Below are 17,880 nucleotides of genomic sequence, written 5' to 3'. Positions count from 1 at the left end.
TCAAACTTGGATGTCATGGAGTAGAATGCTCTAAATGGATCAAAGAAAAGGATGAGAACGTATAAACATGATTGAAGAACAAGTAAACATGTAAAAAAATTGAAACGAAATTTTGGAAGCATGTTTGGCCATCTCGAGAATCACTGTGAAGCAATATAAAAAATGTAGCATCAAATGAATAAGAAATGAAGTATCAAACAAGATCAAGAAAGTCCTTATTCAAGTGTTTCACCAAAGAACACAACTCAAGGAGAAGTCAAGAAAGTCTCAAAATAGCAAGAAAATAAAGAAAATGAGCTTAGGATGTCTTTGATTGTCACAAGGATCATTGCAAAATAACTCAAAACAAAGTGGTTACAAATGATCAAGAATTCAAGAAAGTGTCAAGCATGTGGTAAAAAAGCTTTATTCCAATGAAGAATGATATTCAAAAATGAAGAAAAGTCTAGAAGTATGTATCAATGTAGTGGAGCATGAAAAATGGTGGTTTAAATCTTGAATCAAATCTCAATTACATCAAGAAAAATTGAGGAAGAAAGAGAAGTTGAGAAAATTTGAAGAAAAGAAGAAACACCAGAAAAATTGGAAAAAGTTGTTGTAACAAAGGTATTGTAGGCTGCCTGAACCAATGGCCGAAGTCAGTAGACCACTCGAATTCTATTTAGGATAGTCGAATTACTTGCCAAAGTGCAATACTGTAGTAGATTTTAAAAGTGCCTTATGGAGTAGTTAGCCCACCTAAGCAACTGGCAGAACTCACTTAGGCCGCCTGAACCTGACTTAGGTCGGTCGAAGTGCCTAATGACTAGTTTTTCAATAGCTATATCTATGACTGTTGAAAAGCTTTTCACTCACTACAAATACCCAAGATGTCTAAAACATTTAGGGACTTTTTCCTACATTGATTACAAGTTTTGTAAGAATGATTTTGAGGGAAAAAAATACTATTTGTGGGTGTACCTGTATTCATTATGAAGTTGAAAAGTGTAAAACTTCTTTATTGGTTGGATGGGCATTCATTTGTAGTTTAGGGAGGTTTAATTAGGGAAAGTTGTAAAATTTCTTGACCAACTAGAGTAGGAAAACTTGGCATGAGCAAGAAGTGAGATCTTCTTTATACAAGTTGATTTGCTTCACCAACATTGGATGAAGCACTTAGCAGATTGTATATATTAATTGCTTCATTTTCATTGCCATTGTATTAAATTAAGTGTGTGGGCACTTAGGTTATTTTGTCTAGTACAAATTGGGTGAAATTTTGTTATTATTTGCTTTTTGTGTGAACAACCTAATTCACCCCCTTTTAGGTTGCTTTTGGATCTTACAATTGGTATCAAAATTTGTTCTTTAAGAGATTAAACTCAATGAGCTATGATGCGAAGAGGATTATGGCACCCAATAATGATTTGTTTTTAGAGAATCAATCTATTACTACACCTCTTATATTTAATGCTGTTAATTATGTTAGTTCGAAATAACATAATGAAGGTCCTTATGCAGCCAATATTTTAGATGCGGGTTTGGGTAGTTTTAGACCTAAACTAGAAGTGAATTAAGTGCTCAAATAAGACTAATCTCACTTTGAATGCAAAGACTATGAATGTATTGTATAATACTTTAGATACCAATGAATCCATTAGATTAAAAGGATGTAAATTGGCCAAAGAGATTTGGGATAAATTAAGAGAAATTCATGAGGGTAGTGATACTATTAGAGAACAAAAGAAATCTTTACTAGTTGTTAAATATGAAATTTTCAAAATGGAACCTCATGAAAATATTGATAAGATGTATTATAGATTCAATGACATTATTAAAAATCTTGAAGTGTTTGGTAAAGAACACTTTTTGAATGAAAGAAATAGAAAAATTTTGAATACTTTGCCTAAAGATTGGGAAACTAAGGCCACGGCTATTGAAGAGGCAAAAATTTTGAATTCCATGCTGATTGAATTTCTTGTCAATTTACTAATCTCTTGTGAGTTGAAACTAAAATCAAAAGTGCAAGATTAAGAGGAAACTAGACTTAAGAGGAGCATTGCACTTAAAACCTTTCAAGAAGAAAATGATTTACTCTCATTTTGATAGTGATGATTTGGAGTTTGATGAAAATTATATTTTTATGACCAAAACCATCAAGAAGATCTACAACAATAAGAGAAGATTTAGAAGAGAAGGATCAAGTAACAACAAGAGGTAAGGAGAGAAATGTTATGAATATGATCAAATGGGACACTACATGAATGAGTGCCCAATGAAGAAAAAGAAAGAAACAAGAGGAGATAAAGGGCAAAACTTCAACAACTTTTAAATTACTTGGATTGATTGCAACTCGGATGATGAAGTTGAAGAAAAAGGTGAAACTGTTCAAATAATATTCATTGCCATTGGAGATAATAAGGTATTTTCTAATAACTCCTCTCATGATGAAAATGATGATGATGATGATTATGAGACATTTATAATTGAATTGGATGATAGTTTGAAAGAATTTTATGCTAAGAATAAGGAATTGAAAATTAAAATAAATACTTTGTTGAACGAAATTTTCAAACTTTTTCAAGAAAATAAAAGGTTGAGAAAAGAAAATGATGATTTAAAGCAAAATGAATTTGAGTTTTCATATAAAGATGAAGATTTGAAAAGAAACGTTGGATGAGAAGATAAAAAGATAAAAGTTTATGAAATGACGAGGAAGAACAAATCTTGTTGAGCAAAAGAGTGGATGATCTTTGTGAATTTCTTCAAAAGGAGAAGTGAGATATTTTAGAAAAGAAATATATTGGGAACCAATTGTTAACAAAAATTTTGCTATTTTTAGAGAGGATGGTCTTTTCTTTATGAATACTTCTCATGTTAAAAATGATGATGTTGTGTATAATTATTGTCGTAAATATGGCCATATGAAAGATGATTGTTATGTGAAAAGAAATGCTAATTTAAGAATGAATGTCAATTGGATATTGAGAGATACCACTAATTCCTCTCGGACCCAAAAACAAATGAACACCAAAATAATTTCTCTTGTTTAAGTTTACTATGGGAATTTGACCCAAGTAAAACTTAATGGATGTCACAGAATGCTACTTGAAACCAAAAGTATGAAAGGATAGAAAAGAATGAAATAAGCAAGAAGCTAAAGTAATGATAGGATTCATTTTGGGTTACAAAAGAAAATAAGTCTCTTAAGCTAAAAGAAAATGTGTCAACAATGGCGTATGATCTCAAAACTCAAACTATATTATTTTCTTCACATCTTGATGCTACAAGTTGAATTGATTACATGCTTAGTTGTACTATACATTCTAATTTACATTTTTTTTGAGAATAGTACACATGATTTTAGAATGATTAATTATTTTGATGTTCTATGTATAAAAATATGATTTGAATTGATTGGACATATGAGTGCTTGATTGTGATAACTCCCATTATTTTTTAAATGAGTTCATGACTTGCAAAAGAAAGAGGGAGGTCTTATTCTTCAAAAGTATTTATATGGTTCAAAATCCTTTATGATTAACTTGTTATGAATTTTTTATGTAGATTATGCTAAACTATCTAAATTTGATATAGTTTATCCACTAGGTATAATGTATCTTCTTGTTTAAGTGTTAGATCATTGTACCCTGATTTAGTTAAATTTAGCATATTATTTTGTGCTAGTAGAAAGATTGTGATGTTATTTGCCAATTTTATACTTAAATACTATACTATATATGTTAACATCATATAAGAAAATGAATTAGGTATCCATCTAGTGATCTTCATATCTTTGATCTTGTTTAAATAGATGGGGTACATAAGAATGTTCTTAACTTCACAATAAATGAAAAAAGTTGCATCACATGTATTTAATTAGTGATCAACTCTTGTTTTGATGATAATTTTATATAGTTCTTAGTTATTTATTAGTACATCTTTTGAAATAGGAGGAACTATAGTGAGGATAAGTAAAAATTGCTTTGAAAATGACTTTTTGATCGACAATTTCCTACAAGTATATAGGATTCATCGTAGTAATAAAAATCACCTAGAGTAATTCAGGGGTCGAATCCATAGAAATGAGTTAATTCTCTACTTCAATTATTTAACAAATTTTAGCAAATAACAAGATTTAAATTTAAGCGATTAAACTTTTCAGTAAGTGGCAACACAAGGAAATAAATCAAATAAAATAGTGGTTGAGAAAACAACAGTTGAGAACCTAGGGTTTTAGGTTTTTATCCAAAATTCAAGTTAATTTAACTAGTTATTTTCTGGATTGGCTATGAACAAATCATGCTAAGGTATTTTAGATTATTTATTGACATATCTAAAGTGTGTCTAATAAATCTCATGTCTTTCTCGAGATCACAAGAATTTAATTAAATCCTTTAAGAACATAGGTGATTTAATGGAGCCACACGAACCCTAACCTACTCTCGTAAGCGTGTTCATCTATCTAGTGCGTAGCTATGTGTCACTTTTCAGCTTAATACAACTCAAAGATCATATTCATGTTGATCTGGTATAAATATGTAATTAAAATTGAGATAGACAAATCATAGTAAAAGTCAAGAAGTTAAACTTGAAAAATTAGTCAAATCCCTTTATAAAAACCCTAATCCTAGACGTAAATTTAGCTCAACATGATAGAAAATTTAGAACCACAAATTCATTGAATTAATACAAAGATAAGGATCAAAGAAAGAAACTTCTTAGTCACTCGCTCCAGTCTTCTCCTTACGCGTTCTTTGATTCGCATGAGTTCGATCTTGATCACTAAAGAAAAGTTATAAAACAATGTTAAACTAAGTTATGCTAATGTTTTCCAACCCCTCAAGACATCCTAAATAGCCCCTATTTATAGTTACTAAACATTACAATTGAATCCCAGTTGGAATAGGTTTCTTAGATATACACACACGTGACTTTCCGATAAAGTCCGGAGACAAGTCTGGCACCGAACTTTAGCAATCTTCCAATTTTTTTCTATTCTAGAAGATGTCCAACGCTACATCTGACCCCATGTTTGGGGCCTGACTTTCTGCTTCCAATTTTTGAAATGGGTTCTAGCCCCAAACTTTGAAATCTTCGTGCAATTTCTATCCAATTTCTTTAATCTTTTAATTTACTCCCTATGAAAAATATAACACCAAATAAGTTGTTGTCTATTTGATTTAATCATATACGGCGTAAATAATTAATCATAAACCCTCTAATTTATGCTCTATCAAACTCTTCCACACTTAATCCTTACTTGTCCCCAAGCACCCAAATAATACTAGTGAAACATGCACAGTGGTTATAGTCAAGGAAATTATTGTCTAAGGTAACCATGCAAAACAAGTGTTAGGTGCTAAAAGTGAAAGCCAAGGAATCACTTATCTGGTTAACCTTCAATACCATCAACTCTTTCAATGCTAGCTAACTAAACTAAGTATATAAAATATTTCACAACATTTCTCAGTAAACTGGCCTAACCATTAAGCAAAATTTGAAATGTATACCTACATGAATCCATAGGCTAACATTATAATAAATTTTCTTTCCTTTTTTTTTCACATTTTCCCTTTTTTTTTAAACTCTCCCACACTTAAGTTTTTTTTTCACATTTTAACCGGGGGAATTACTTGATTTTCAGCCGTTCAAACTTTTTGACGTGAACTCCGACATCTCCCAATTGAAGGAACCCGATTACTCAGCTTAAGAACCACATATTAACTCTCGTTACTTTTTGATACAAAAGTTGACACTTTTAGGTGAAAACTCTCGGTTACTAGGCAACGACTACCTGCGCAATACAAAATGTAATACACCTTTTGAGCACAAATATGACACAACAGTCTGTTTCATATTCCAATAACATAAAGAATTAAGATTAACAATTAGGTCAATTTCACACTAGAAATACTAACTAAATATTTACAATATCTAATAAAGTTAGCCATAAATTGAAAGAGCTTCAAAACATCAACAATTCACCAAATAAGTGCCTTAAAACAATACTATTCAACACTTAACACATTCATACAGATAAACTTTAACAATGACCACACTTGAGATACAAGTCATTGCATACCAAAGGAAAACATAAATTTTGAAAATTTTTGCACAAAAAAATTTTAAAAATTTTGTACCAAAATGTCACTTCTCTTCAACTAGAGAACATCCCCCACACTTAATGCAATATTGGAACACCCCCCAGCACTTAAGGCAATATTGTCCCCAATGTTAGGATGGAATAAAGAAATAAAAACGCAAAAGAAAAGAAAGTAACACTCCCTTGATAGATTAATGTGAAGAATCCAACTGCCATTCGTCATCTAGGGAATATCCAACTCCAATGAAGCCTTTTCAACATCAAAACAAGAAATGAAAACTACAAATATGAGTTAATACATCACCAAAATCCCTACCTAAAAAAAAATAAAGGGTTAAATGCAGAAAACCGCCATGAACTTTCATAACTGTTGCACAATACACCCCGAAGTATGTTTATATTGCACCCTAAGAAAACGACTGTTCACACATTTGACGGTCAAACAAAGCACGTGGCTTGCACTTTCTGTATGTTGAAATTTGCTTCTAGAATTGCCCTCTTTCCAAACGAATATAAATGTCTCCACCTACCTTTGCTTCTCCTCATAAAATTTTCCTTTTATTTCCTCTTCTTCACAGATGCACAATTCTTCTACACATATGGAACACAGTCCAAATAGTTGCAGCTCAAGCAATGCATATGAAACAACAAACTTCAACTCAAGATGCAGGTGTGGAAGAATAGCACCTCTACGGATTTCATGGACCATTCACAATCTAGGAAGAAAATTCTTAGCATGTTCTAATTATTCGGTAAGTCCAAATCTCATACAATTTTAGTGAATCAAAGGTAATAATAGCTGCTTATTTTGGATTTTTTAAAAACAGAATACTAATGCATGCGAGTATTTAAAATGGGTGGAACCTGAAACATGAAAAAAAGGAATGAAAATTGGAGAATATTTTCATGGCCAAATGGAAGAAATGCAGGCAAGGGTTAACCATTTGCAGCAACAAAATGAGTAGCTACAAAGAGCATATGCAAGAGTGAATGTTGCAAGAGTTGCTACTATGTTTCAAAATGAATAGCTGGTGACCAAATGTGAAGAATTCAAAGTTACAATCCAGTCATTGTAGGAAACAGTGGCCAAGTATAAAGGGGCTCTTAAAGAAAGAAGAAAAATCAATTCCAAAGGGAGGAAGCTGATATCTCTAATTGTAGTGGTGCTTGTTGTAGTTGTAATTGTAGTAATGAAAGAAAAGAAAAAGGAACAAGTGTATTTCCTACCATGAACACCATGTAATATGAATCTTTTAAGCTAGTGTAAAATTATGGTTTGTTGTAAACTGCACCACAGTGCTAGTTTCATGTTAGAGAAAAAAAGAAAGCAATGTGGAAAAAATAAACAACATAACAATAGAAAGAGCAAAGACAATAACTTCATAAACTAGTCCATAGTTCACTGATGAAATACTATAAAGTATACTGCATAAACTACCAGGAAGATCATCTTCCACCTTACTAATACAAAATACCAAAATATCATATTTTAGTGTTCAACCAAACAAAAAAGACCATGTACGTTGTCTAAACCCTTCAAAAGTATGTATCCATTACAAAAGAGGAATATATCATTTATGGGCTATATTATCGTCTTAATAGTTAGATAAACCTTCATTAGGTGGTACCCGAGAATCTTGATGCATACATGTCCTAATGCTGGAAGATTGACTGGAGAATAAAACATCACCAAATCTTTTTGCATGCCTTTGGATCTGATACAAATAGAAACAAGATATTGGTCATGTATGTTTAATTTACCTTGCCTGTGAATTGTATATGAACTGTAGTAACAATATGTACCTGAGTAGTGGGTATACTACCCTCATTAGCATTGGTATTAGTGCTCAATTGTGAGCCTCCAGTCAGGAGATCGTTTGTCCACTAGTTACACATGACATTAGTTAGTTAAAATGCAGCTGAAATTAAAGCAAAAGTGTACAAAAATACATCTGAAATACTTGCCATTTGAACTATCCGGGTTTCAGAAGTGTTACGAGGTTGCATGGTCACTCTTGCCACCTGCCATTAATGAGAAAGACATTAGTACAAGTTAAAAATAACAAAGTCTAGAAATCTACATAATGCCTAAGATAATATTAGATCACCACATCAGTTGGGATGAAGTTTCTACCGTCAAAAATGCTAATACCATTCCAATTTCCAAATCTAGAAAGCGGTGGAGGACATCCTAAAAATGCACCTCTCCCTCTTTTCCCTCTTCCCCCACCTCTAGCTGATGATTCCACTCCTCTACCATTACTTCTTCCCCTTCCATTACCACTAGTTACATTGATATTAGCACTCTGTGTGTCCACATTAACTATTCTCGGTCTTCCACCAACATTTCTTGGTGGGGCTGTGCCTCCTCCCCTTCTTGTTTGAGTGGCACCTTCATCCTACTAAAGTAACCAAATCAGTAAATAAGCTAAGTAAAGAAATTATCAAATACAATTTAAAGCATCATACACAACCTGTCTTGGTTGCTTGCATGTCTTCTTATTATGATCAGACATATTACAATTGCTACAGTGGGCTATAGTACCCTTTTTGGATACCACATCACTATTCACTAGCTCATTTGCACTTTTTCTTCGTAGCTTTCTTGGTCTGCCAGGTCTTCTCCTTAGTTTTGGTGGTTGAATGGGCAATCCACCTGTTTGAACCCGTAGATTATCTTTTGGAATAAGAACCACCATTCTCTTATGAGCTCTACAGTAGTACTCTACACTATAGTATGGATGGACAAGGGCTACTGGTTCTTAATCAAAATTTATAATTGCTGCACATGCATGTACACAAGGAATACCAATTATATCCCATTCTCTACAAGTACAAGTTCTTGCATTCTGGTTAACAATTTTGTGCCGTGCATAGCTTGTGATCTCCCATATGTCTTGACCAGTTTGAACAGCTTCATATTCCACTTCTCATGCCTTAATTTCCTCCACCTTGTCATGGATTCTTGGACAAAATTTTCCTTTGACCTTAGCTATGAATTCTCTTTTTTCTTGGTAGCTACACAGAATAAGCCTTCTAATCATTTCAAACATAGATAAAATTGGCTCCTCCCTTGCCTCCTTAATATACTGGTTGAAAGATTCACTAATGTTGTTGCTCAAAAGATCATACTTTTATCTTGGATTAAACATGCACCTTGACCAAAGATTAGTTGGAATAGCAGTCAACCAATCATAAGCTTCCCTATGAGCAACCTAGAGTTCTCTCATCTTTTGTGTCCAACCATCTGCCTTTTATGCCCTCGCAGCAGCCCACATGATATCTCTAAGTGATTTGTCCTTAAACCTAAGTTTGAAATTGGCATACATATGCCTAATACAGAACCTATGTTCCACCCCAGGAAACAACACAGCAAATGTCTCTACCGGACCCTACAAAACAAAAACACCATCAATCAGATTGGGTTTAATTGTATAATAGTAATAAACTAAAATATGAATGTTGGAAAAATAAATGACAAGTTTACCTTTTGTCTGTTAGAAATGAACACCCAATTCATGTCAACTGGTGATTCAATATGAGTAGCCAGAAGTTCTAGAAACCAATGCCAGCTTTCCTTACATTCAGATTCCACACATGCCATTGTTATGGGAAACATCTAATTATTTCCATCCCTCCCAACAACATGCATTAGATGTCTCCCAAATCTTCCTTTGAGATGGCAAGCATCTAAACATATAACTGGTCTGCAGTCACTGATAAATCCATCCTTTTATGCCCTAAACATAACAAACATTCTCTGAAATATAGGATTGATAGAGACAGGAACAACTTCTGTCATTATATAGGCTGTAGAACCAGGATTTTTAAGCATAATGGTTGCATACTAATTTCCAAGTCTGGAATATTGTTTCTTATGATCTCCCTATATTTTAGAAAGTGCATGTTTCTTGGCCCTATACACCTTCCATCTAGAAACTCTTAATTTGAACTTTCTTTTAATTGTGCTTCGAAATCCCTTAAGTCCCTAGTCAAGATTATCAGCCAATTCCTTTTTGAAATATTCAGCCAACCATATAGAATTTGCACTAATATTCTTATAAGGCCAAGGACACCTATGAGGGGTGCCCTTTATGCTCTTGACCTACAATGCTTTATTTTTCTATAATAACTTGCATATATCCTCAAACCACATTCTCTTTTACATATTGCAATGATTTTGTTACTATCATTTTTTTGGAATTTCAACTCAAAACCTCTAAGAATGGAATACATCCAAATTGCCTTCCTGAACACGTGTGGTTGTGAAAAGGAGGCCTACCACAATTTTAAGATCAGCCAAGTCTCTTTCCTCATTAAACTCAGGAAATTGTTCTCTATTTTTATCATCAGAGGACTGAATGGCAGTTTCTAGTACTTCAATATCAACAATATTTTCATGCTCAACAAATGTACCCTCTTTTCTAGCCTCAATAAAAGATATATATTCATCACTAATTAAATCAACATATTATTGGTACTATCCTAAGTTAATATTGTTATCCAGCCCACTAGTTACCTCAGTAGTATCATCACCAATATCACAACCATTATTTAATGTGTCCCCATCTAAGAAATAATCAAAATCTGAGTCATATTCAAAAGATTGCTCACTTTCAGGTGTGTATGATTCATCAGATTCTGTTTCTAATTCATTCACATCATGGTCAATCTTTGGTTCAAGATTATCATTCACCCCACCAACCCCTAAACTACCATTACCATTCCCAACTCTTTGATTAGCATTCATATTGCCATTACTTCAGCTCCATTATCATCTTGCTCATCCCCATTATTATTTTCTACATCTCCATTATCATTTACCTCTCCAACATATATATGAATGTATAGTTCATCCCTAAACATTCCAAACATTTCCATAACTACGGCTTCACTATTTAGTAAGGCAAATTCATCATCTGGCATTTTATAGCAAACTTGAATGTTTATGGGCAGTTGTATTCCTTTTAGCATCCCTCAAATCTCAAATCTTGACAGATAATCTGGGTCAATATCATTGAATTATTTTATATTCTCACCCACATATGTTAGTCCTGGATTGTGTACAAAATGACCCCCATAATGGACTTCGAATGAGAGCATATTTTTCAATTGTGATGACCACATTGGTATGCGACAAAAAAAATAATAATATATGTGAGGGACCACAAAAGCACCTTTATGGAACTTAGTTAACATACTGTAATTAGCAATAATAAGCTTAAAACACACTATTAGACACCAACCCATGTTCAACACAATAGAATCTTGCAAAGAAAGTTGCAAACAACCCAATTATTGCATGAAAAGGACAAACAACAAAATTTGATCGCAATCGGCCTGAAATTAAACCAACATAAGGACCACATGCAATATATTTCATCATAACCATAGAAATACACATTCTAAATCCCAAACTACAAGTTCGGACATCTAGAAAAAGGGTAAAAAATCGATTAAAGAAAAAAAAACTAGGGCTTTACATATTACCTGATTTACTAAGTTTCTATAAAGATTCTACCTTGTTTTAGATTCTTCAAGTTGTTATTTTCCCACTTCTAGTCACCCTTTGCAGTGATTCCTCTTTGCTTCTTCTTCGATCGCAAGAAAAAAGCAAAAAATTTGGGCAAACTCAAGAATTTTAGCAATGAAAAGGAGTTCAGACTTTTCTTTTGCCTTGAACAGCTCTCCAGGCGACATAATGGCTAATTGGGACGAAGAGTGCTTTTGTCCATTTAGTTATTATCTGAGGATAAAGTTGTCATTTCACTGATAAAGCAAACGATGTGTAAAGATCCATTACTTTTCAATGGAGTTTGGGTGCAAAGTGCCTATAAACATATTTCGGGGTGTATTGTGCAACAGTTATGAAAGTTCATGGGGGTTTTCTGCATTTAACCCAAAAAATAAAACCTAAACTACCACACCACCTCCAAACTCCAAAACAAGAAAGATGAAAATAACAAAAAGAAAGACAGATATGAAGGGGGACCTTATCGATATGGATGCTAAGAAACTAGCCCCTCTTCAATGCTTGTCAAGAGCGCATCTATCCCCGTCCCTCGATTCTCCAAGTGCTCCACAGTTTCATGGGTACCCCGGACTTCAATTAATACGGTTTGCAACAAATCATGAACAAAAGGTCCAATCGTCTGTTGGGATGAACCCGTTCCCGGCTCCATGTGCCTTATTTCCTCTTCCTCGTCCTCACTAGAATTCTCAGTAGGCTTGTATGCAATGTGGTTGATGGTAGACTTGTTGACCATAGTAACTGCTATCTCAGAATTCTTACTAGCAACATCTACAACAAAATTGTGAGACCCCGGTTAGTTCTTAAGTTTGATATTAGGTGAGATTCCTTATTTGTGCGGTAAAAAAAAAAATTGGGTTTTAGGGTTAATTAGCAAACCCTAATTTAGGTTAAGATTAAACCCTAGCTTTTGTATTACTCACAAGCTCGAGTTGTAGGTAAAGTTAGATATTCTAGTGTGTGATTTAGTACAGGTAAGTATAGGATTTGATCCATTTTATATAGGTTACGTGAGTTTAAAAATTAGAAAAACCCTAAATTAGAAAAAGTTTCTAGTGATATGATTTATTAGAATCCTAAGTTGGGTTTTTAAACCCTTAATATTTCCCATGATAAAAAGATTGTTGTTTGATTGCATTTGTGTATGTTAATACATGGTTTAAGTATAGATAACTAAGTTAGTAGGGTGATTAGTAGAGAAACTAAGTAAGATTAATTAGTTGGGATTAGATTAAGTTTAGATCCTATGGAGTAAAATGCAAGAAGTTCAAACGTTTAAGGGCAAGAGTGAATCAAATACAAAGTTTGAGTGTAAGGGCTAAAGAGCAAATTGAAGCTTTTATGTGATTGGTTGTTAGAGAAAAATATCTTCCAAAGCTTTGACTAATCTATATATCATAGGATTTGCTAGATAAGCTTAAGAAATAAAACAAAACAAACCAAGGGAGAGAGAGAGAGAGGTGGCCGAACCTAAGCTTGAGAAGGGAGAAAAAATTTCCTTCAAGTTCTTCATCTTCTAGCCTTCCATCTTGCTTTTGGAGCTTAAGGGATCAACTTGGGTACTTGATTGTTGAGGTTTGATCAACTACAAAGGCTATTTGAAGGTAAGTTATCTCTCTTGGAAGTTAAAGTTGGGGGATTAATTTTTGAAGCCATGAGAGTGATGTATTTTGTTGTGATTATGGACTTGTATGGTGTATGTGGTGTTTATATTGAAGTTTAATGGTTTTTTTGTTTGTTGGGACATGGTTGCCTAAATTTCGGTCAAGACTATGAAAGGTTAGGGTTTTTGCTTCATGGTTCATTAAGTTGATTTGGTTGATTGATGGCTTGTAAATGGCATTTGTGATGTATTAATTGTTCTTGTATGGTTAGATTTTAGCAAAAACAGATTTGACCATGAAACCCTAGTTTAATAGGGACTAGTTTAATAGAGAGTGATGTATTTTGTTGTGATTATGGACTTGTATGGTGTATGTGGTGTTTATATTGAAGTTTAATGGTTTTTTTGTTTGTTGGGACATGGTTGCCTAAATTTCGGTCAAGACTATGAAAGGTTAGGGTTTTTGCTTCATGGTTCATTAAGTTGATTTGGTTGGTTGATGGCTTGTAAATGGCATTTGTGATGTATTAATTGTTCTTGTATGGTTAGATTTTAGCAAAAACAGATTTGACCATGAAACCCTAGTTTAATAGGGAGGCATTTTGGTTGAGTTAGGGTTTGGATGACTAGGGTTTAGTTGGTTAAGATGTTGAAGTTAGTTGGAGTTAGCAAGATTAGTGCCTAGACTAAGGTTAGTGTTTGATAAGTTCGGGATTAAATTGGGAAAGGAATTTCGGTTTTCTTGTAGGGCAAATAGGAGGTGGTTTATGTTTGTATATTTGGTATAACATTGGTTGGAAAATTTGCATGGGAACCAAGAAAACGGACCATGCGTTTGAGACGTGCGAAAACGGTTAAATCTGGAAAACAGGGCAGACCAGAACCTGAACTTTGGCTCCTTTTTCCTTTATGCTACGTATTGATTCAGAGTTTGGCCAAAACATGAAAGTTGTAGCTTCTTAAGTCTTTGTTATTCCTACAAAATTTCAGGTCAAACGGATCTGTGTAACCTGAGTTATGGCCAAAAAACTCGCTTCTATTCTAAACCCAGAATTTTGCTGCGCTTCTTGATTTCGCTTCTGACCATGCTCAGTTCACCTCGACAACGTGTGAACTGGGTGTTGAGGTCTTCACAATATTTGTAGATCTTTGTTTTAGCTTTGAAACGGTATAAAATGTGTCCAAATCCGAGTTCTGTAGCTCCAGTTATACTTAAAACAAAATCGGGCGTCAGAACTGCCTTTGAAGTTGGCCAGTTCTGACAGGAAATTTGGACCCATTTTTCCCTATGCTTCGTACTGATTCAGTTTTTGGTCAAAACAAAAAAGTTATAGCCTTATCAATAAGCTTTCCAATGCCTTTGGAATTTCTTGATTCCGATGTGTGAGTAATGAGTTATGGTCGTTCAACCAGGGCCTGTTTGGTAATCTGAAATGAAACGGCTGGAACTGTTTTGTGCAATTTTGTCCTAGTTCCATTGAGATCTGGCTTGAGGTGTCTTCATCAAAGTTGTAGCCCTTCTTCTTAGCTTCGCAACGGTATCTCATGCACTTCAATCCAATACCTGTAGCCTGAAATCTGATCAAAACAGATTGGGACAGCAACTATGCCCGTTTCCGTTCCGTTTCCGCAAGCCGTTTCCGTGCATGCATGTGCCACTTTTGCCGTTTTGCTTGATTTATGCATTCTAGTAGTCGTTTGTGGAATAATGTGGTACACTCTTCTATTTCAGACGGTGGTGAGCTAGATGGAGCTAGTGGGGCCTACTAGCTATCATTCGCGACGCGATTTTCGTGCTTTTGCTATCCTTGTTCTGTGTGTAACTATTCAGGCCGTTTTTGTGTATAACTTGCTTATGTGCTTTGGTGTGGATGAGAGGGTACTTAGGCGAGGGTGTACTTGATCACACTCGACCTAAACCCTAATTTGTACTTGTGCTTCTTTATGAGCTGTGTATATATGAATTATTTTGGTGCTGAACCCCTTGAGCTTGTAGCTCGGGGTGACTTTTGTGAACTTTGTGAAATATGATAAAGTTGTGGGCCCGATCTCAAGACCTAGACGGACTATTCGAGTCGGCCGGGGCTTGGTCGAAGTCAGTCCAACCTAGTCTGAGGTCACCAAGTTTGTGAATCCGATTCACCGAGTATGTGAACCGAGCTTGTGAACCAAGATCAATTTCGTTTGGTCGAGTCATTTTGTGAGGTAACTGGCCAGTGAGGGTGATAAGGTGTACGGTGGGAGTACAAGTGGAGTTCTACGGACCATTATTTGTGGTCGACGGAGTGTCGACAGGAGGTCACACGTGGCATACGATTTGGCTTTGGAGCCAACTTGTATCCTTAACTTGTGTTGTTACTTTTATATTATCGATTTGACATCTTTATGATGTAACTGTTCGTTTAATATGTGAAATTTACAGTTTTACCCCTGTTTACTTACTAAGCATATAGCTTACTCCTTTTCTTTTGTTTTCCTTAGCAGGGGACGACGCGGGGACACCCTTGTAACACTATCACTAGTATAGTTAGGTTTGGTTTGTAATAGTTGAACAAATAAGATATTTTTGTTTGTTTTGGTGACCTGTATTAAAAAACCCTTCTTTGGGTCTACTTTCTAATTTTGATTACTATCATGCGATGATGTAGCGATCTGGATATCTACTTTTGAAAATATAAATAGAAATCTTTTGGGGATTGTATATTGTGAATAGTGCTCTTTTGGTTTCTTTAGTTTTTATTGTTTTGTATTTTCGAGTCCTGGCGCGAGCTAGGCAGGCGTCCCCCCGATACCCTCGGGTTCGCCCTTGGGAAAAGTGGGGGCGTCACAAAAATGCTGAAAAATCAAGGTAAGGAGACGACCGTAGAGAAACGCCTTTATATTTCTCTTATAGCCAACTGTGCGAGTCATAGTCCCCAAAATAACAGTGGCGAGAGGGTTGCCGGCAATGTTCCCTAAGCCATTCTAGAGCTTATCGAGGAATACATATCCGAGACACGCACCTTTTTCTTACTACTAGAATTGGCAAAATGTTATGATGAAGCAAATAAACTATTAAACTATGCCTCAACATCAAAGGCTTGATAGGAATATATGTAGCCTCGAATCGAACATTGCCAGTCTTGAGATCCATTGCCTCCTTAGAAGTAGATATACTATGACAAAACTTATGAACAATCACCTAAAACACCTAGTTGGGATCACCTATTACCGTGTAATTACCATGATCAAAAGCTTGTCCCTCATTTATAGCACCAAGGAGAGTAGATGATTTGGCTCTGGCGAGCACAATAGGCCTTCCCTTAACATCATAATTCATAAAAAATTCAGTGCTTCTCACTCCCTTATTTTGGATATTGATATAAAACTGACGAAGTAGAATTGGATAATAAATCTTAGGCAAATTCAACATCATCTGCCAACCCACATTAGCAAACAACCCTTGAAAATTATAATCATCATCAAACATTGGGTCTAAGTCAGTTTCATCCAAAACTCAATTTGTAAATTGAGCCTCATACAAAGCAGTATTGTCAACATTAGAAAATCTAAGAGCATCAAAAGCTGGTGGCTGACTGTTACTAGCCCCATCAGATGCACCTTGACCCCCTTTCAAGAAGTAGATGTATCGTTGGGTACTCTAGTACGTGGAGGCATTTTAACACACAACTAATTACTTCCCACAACCACCACAATTTAAATAAAATTAGAACAATATCTCATCAAATTACCAAATAAGGGACAACTAATGTATCACTAATAAGTCACAATTTTAATAAAATGGATGCACCAAGTCACTAATGCGCCAAATCCCAAATTTGCAGCGAGCTTTAATCACCCAATCACCAAAATTACACCACATAGAAGTAAAATAACTTCAACTACCAAATTCTTAACATGCCTAAACAATCACCAACAAGAGTCAAGAAACATGTCAAAAGAGGTGAATTGGAGTTAGAGTATGCTAGAAATCAAACATAAAATTCCACCAAAAATTTTCAAAAATGTAACACCTAGTACATCAAGAACACACACACACTAAGTACAACCCATGAATTTGAGCAATTTGAATCGTTTAAATCTCGAAAACGAACTCAAAACTTACTCTAGCCACCACGAAAGGCAAAAACCCTTTGATAGCAGATGGAAATTTGCTCTAATCATGAAGATTTGTAGAGTTAAGGCTTGCGTTCCTTATTTGCCTTCAAAACCCACCAAATCTACCATGAACCATCAACAAATCTATGAAGGAAGAAAAATGAAGAGTTTCGTTAGGAGAGAAGAGGAATTTTATTGGAAGAGAACAGGAAGAAAAATAAGGAAAGAAAGAAGAAGAAACGTATTTTTTAAGTCTTGATGAAGTCTGGGGCCAGACTTATGCTCGAATTTTACACTAGATATCTTCTGGTTTCCATGCCAAATCGACATACTTTGATCCTTTTTTTTTTTTTTGAAAAACTTGCAAAACAAAAAAAAATAAAATTAATAAACATAAAAAATAAAATCAAATAAACAAACATAAACTAACAAGATTAATTGAGAAATTAAAAAAAAAAATTAGGTTGCTTTTCGTGAGCGCTAAATTTAACAACTTAAACCAGACAAAGCCAAATCACTTATTTTGAGAAACACTCAAGCTCTACCATCCCTACTTGATCAGTC

The sequence above is a fragment of the Coffea arabica genome, chromosome 10e (assembly GCF_036785885.1).
Source record: "Coffea arabica cultivar ET-39 chromosome 10e, Coffea Arabica ET-39 HiFi, whole genome shotgun sequence".
Classification (NCBI taxonomy): Eukaryota; Viridiplantae; Streptophyta; class Magnoliopsida; order Gentianales; family Rubiaceae; genus Coffea; species Coffea arabica.
This window is presented reverse-complemented; position numbering follows the sequence as displayed.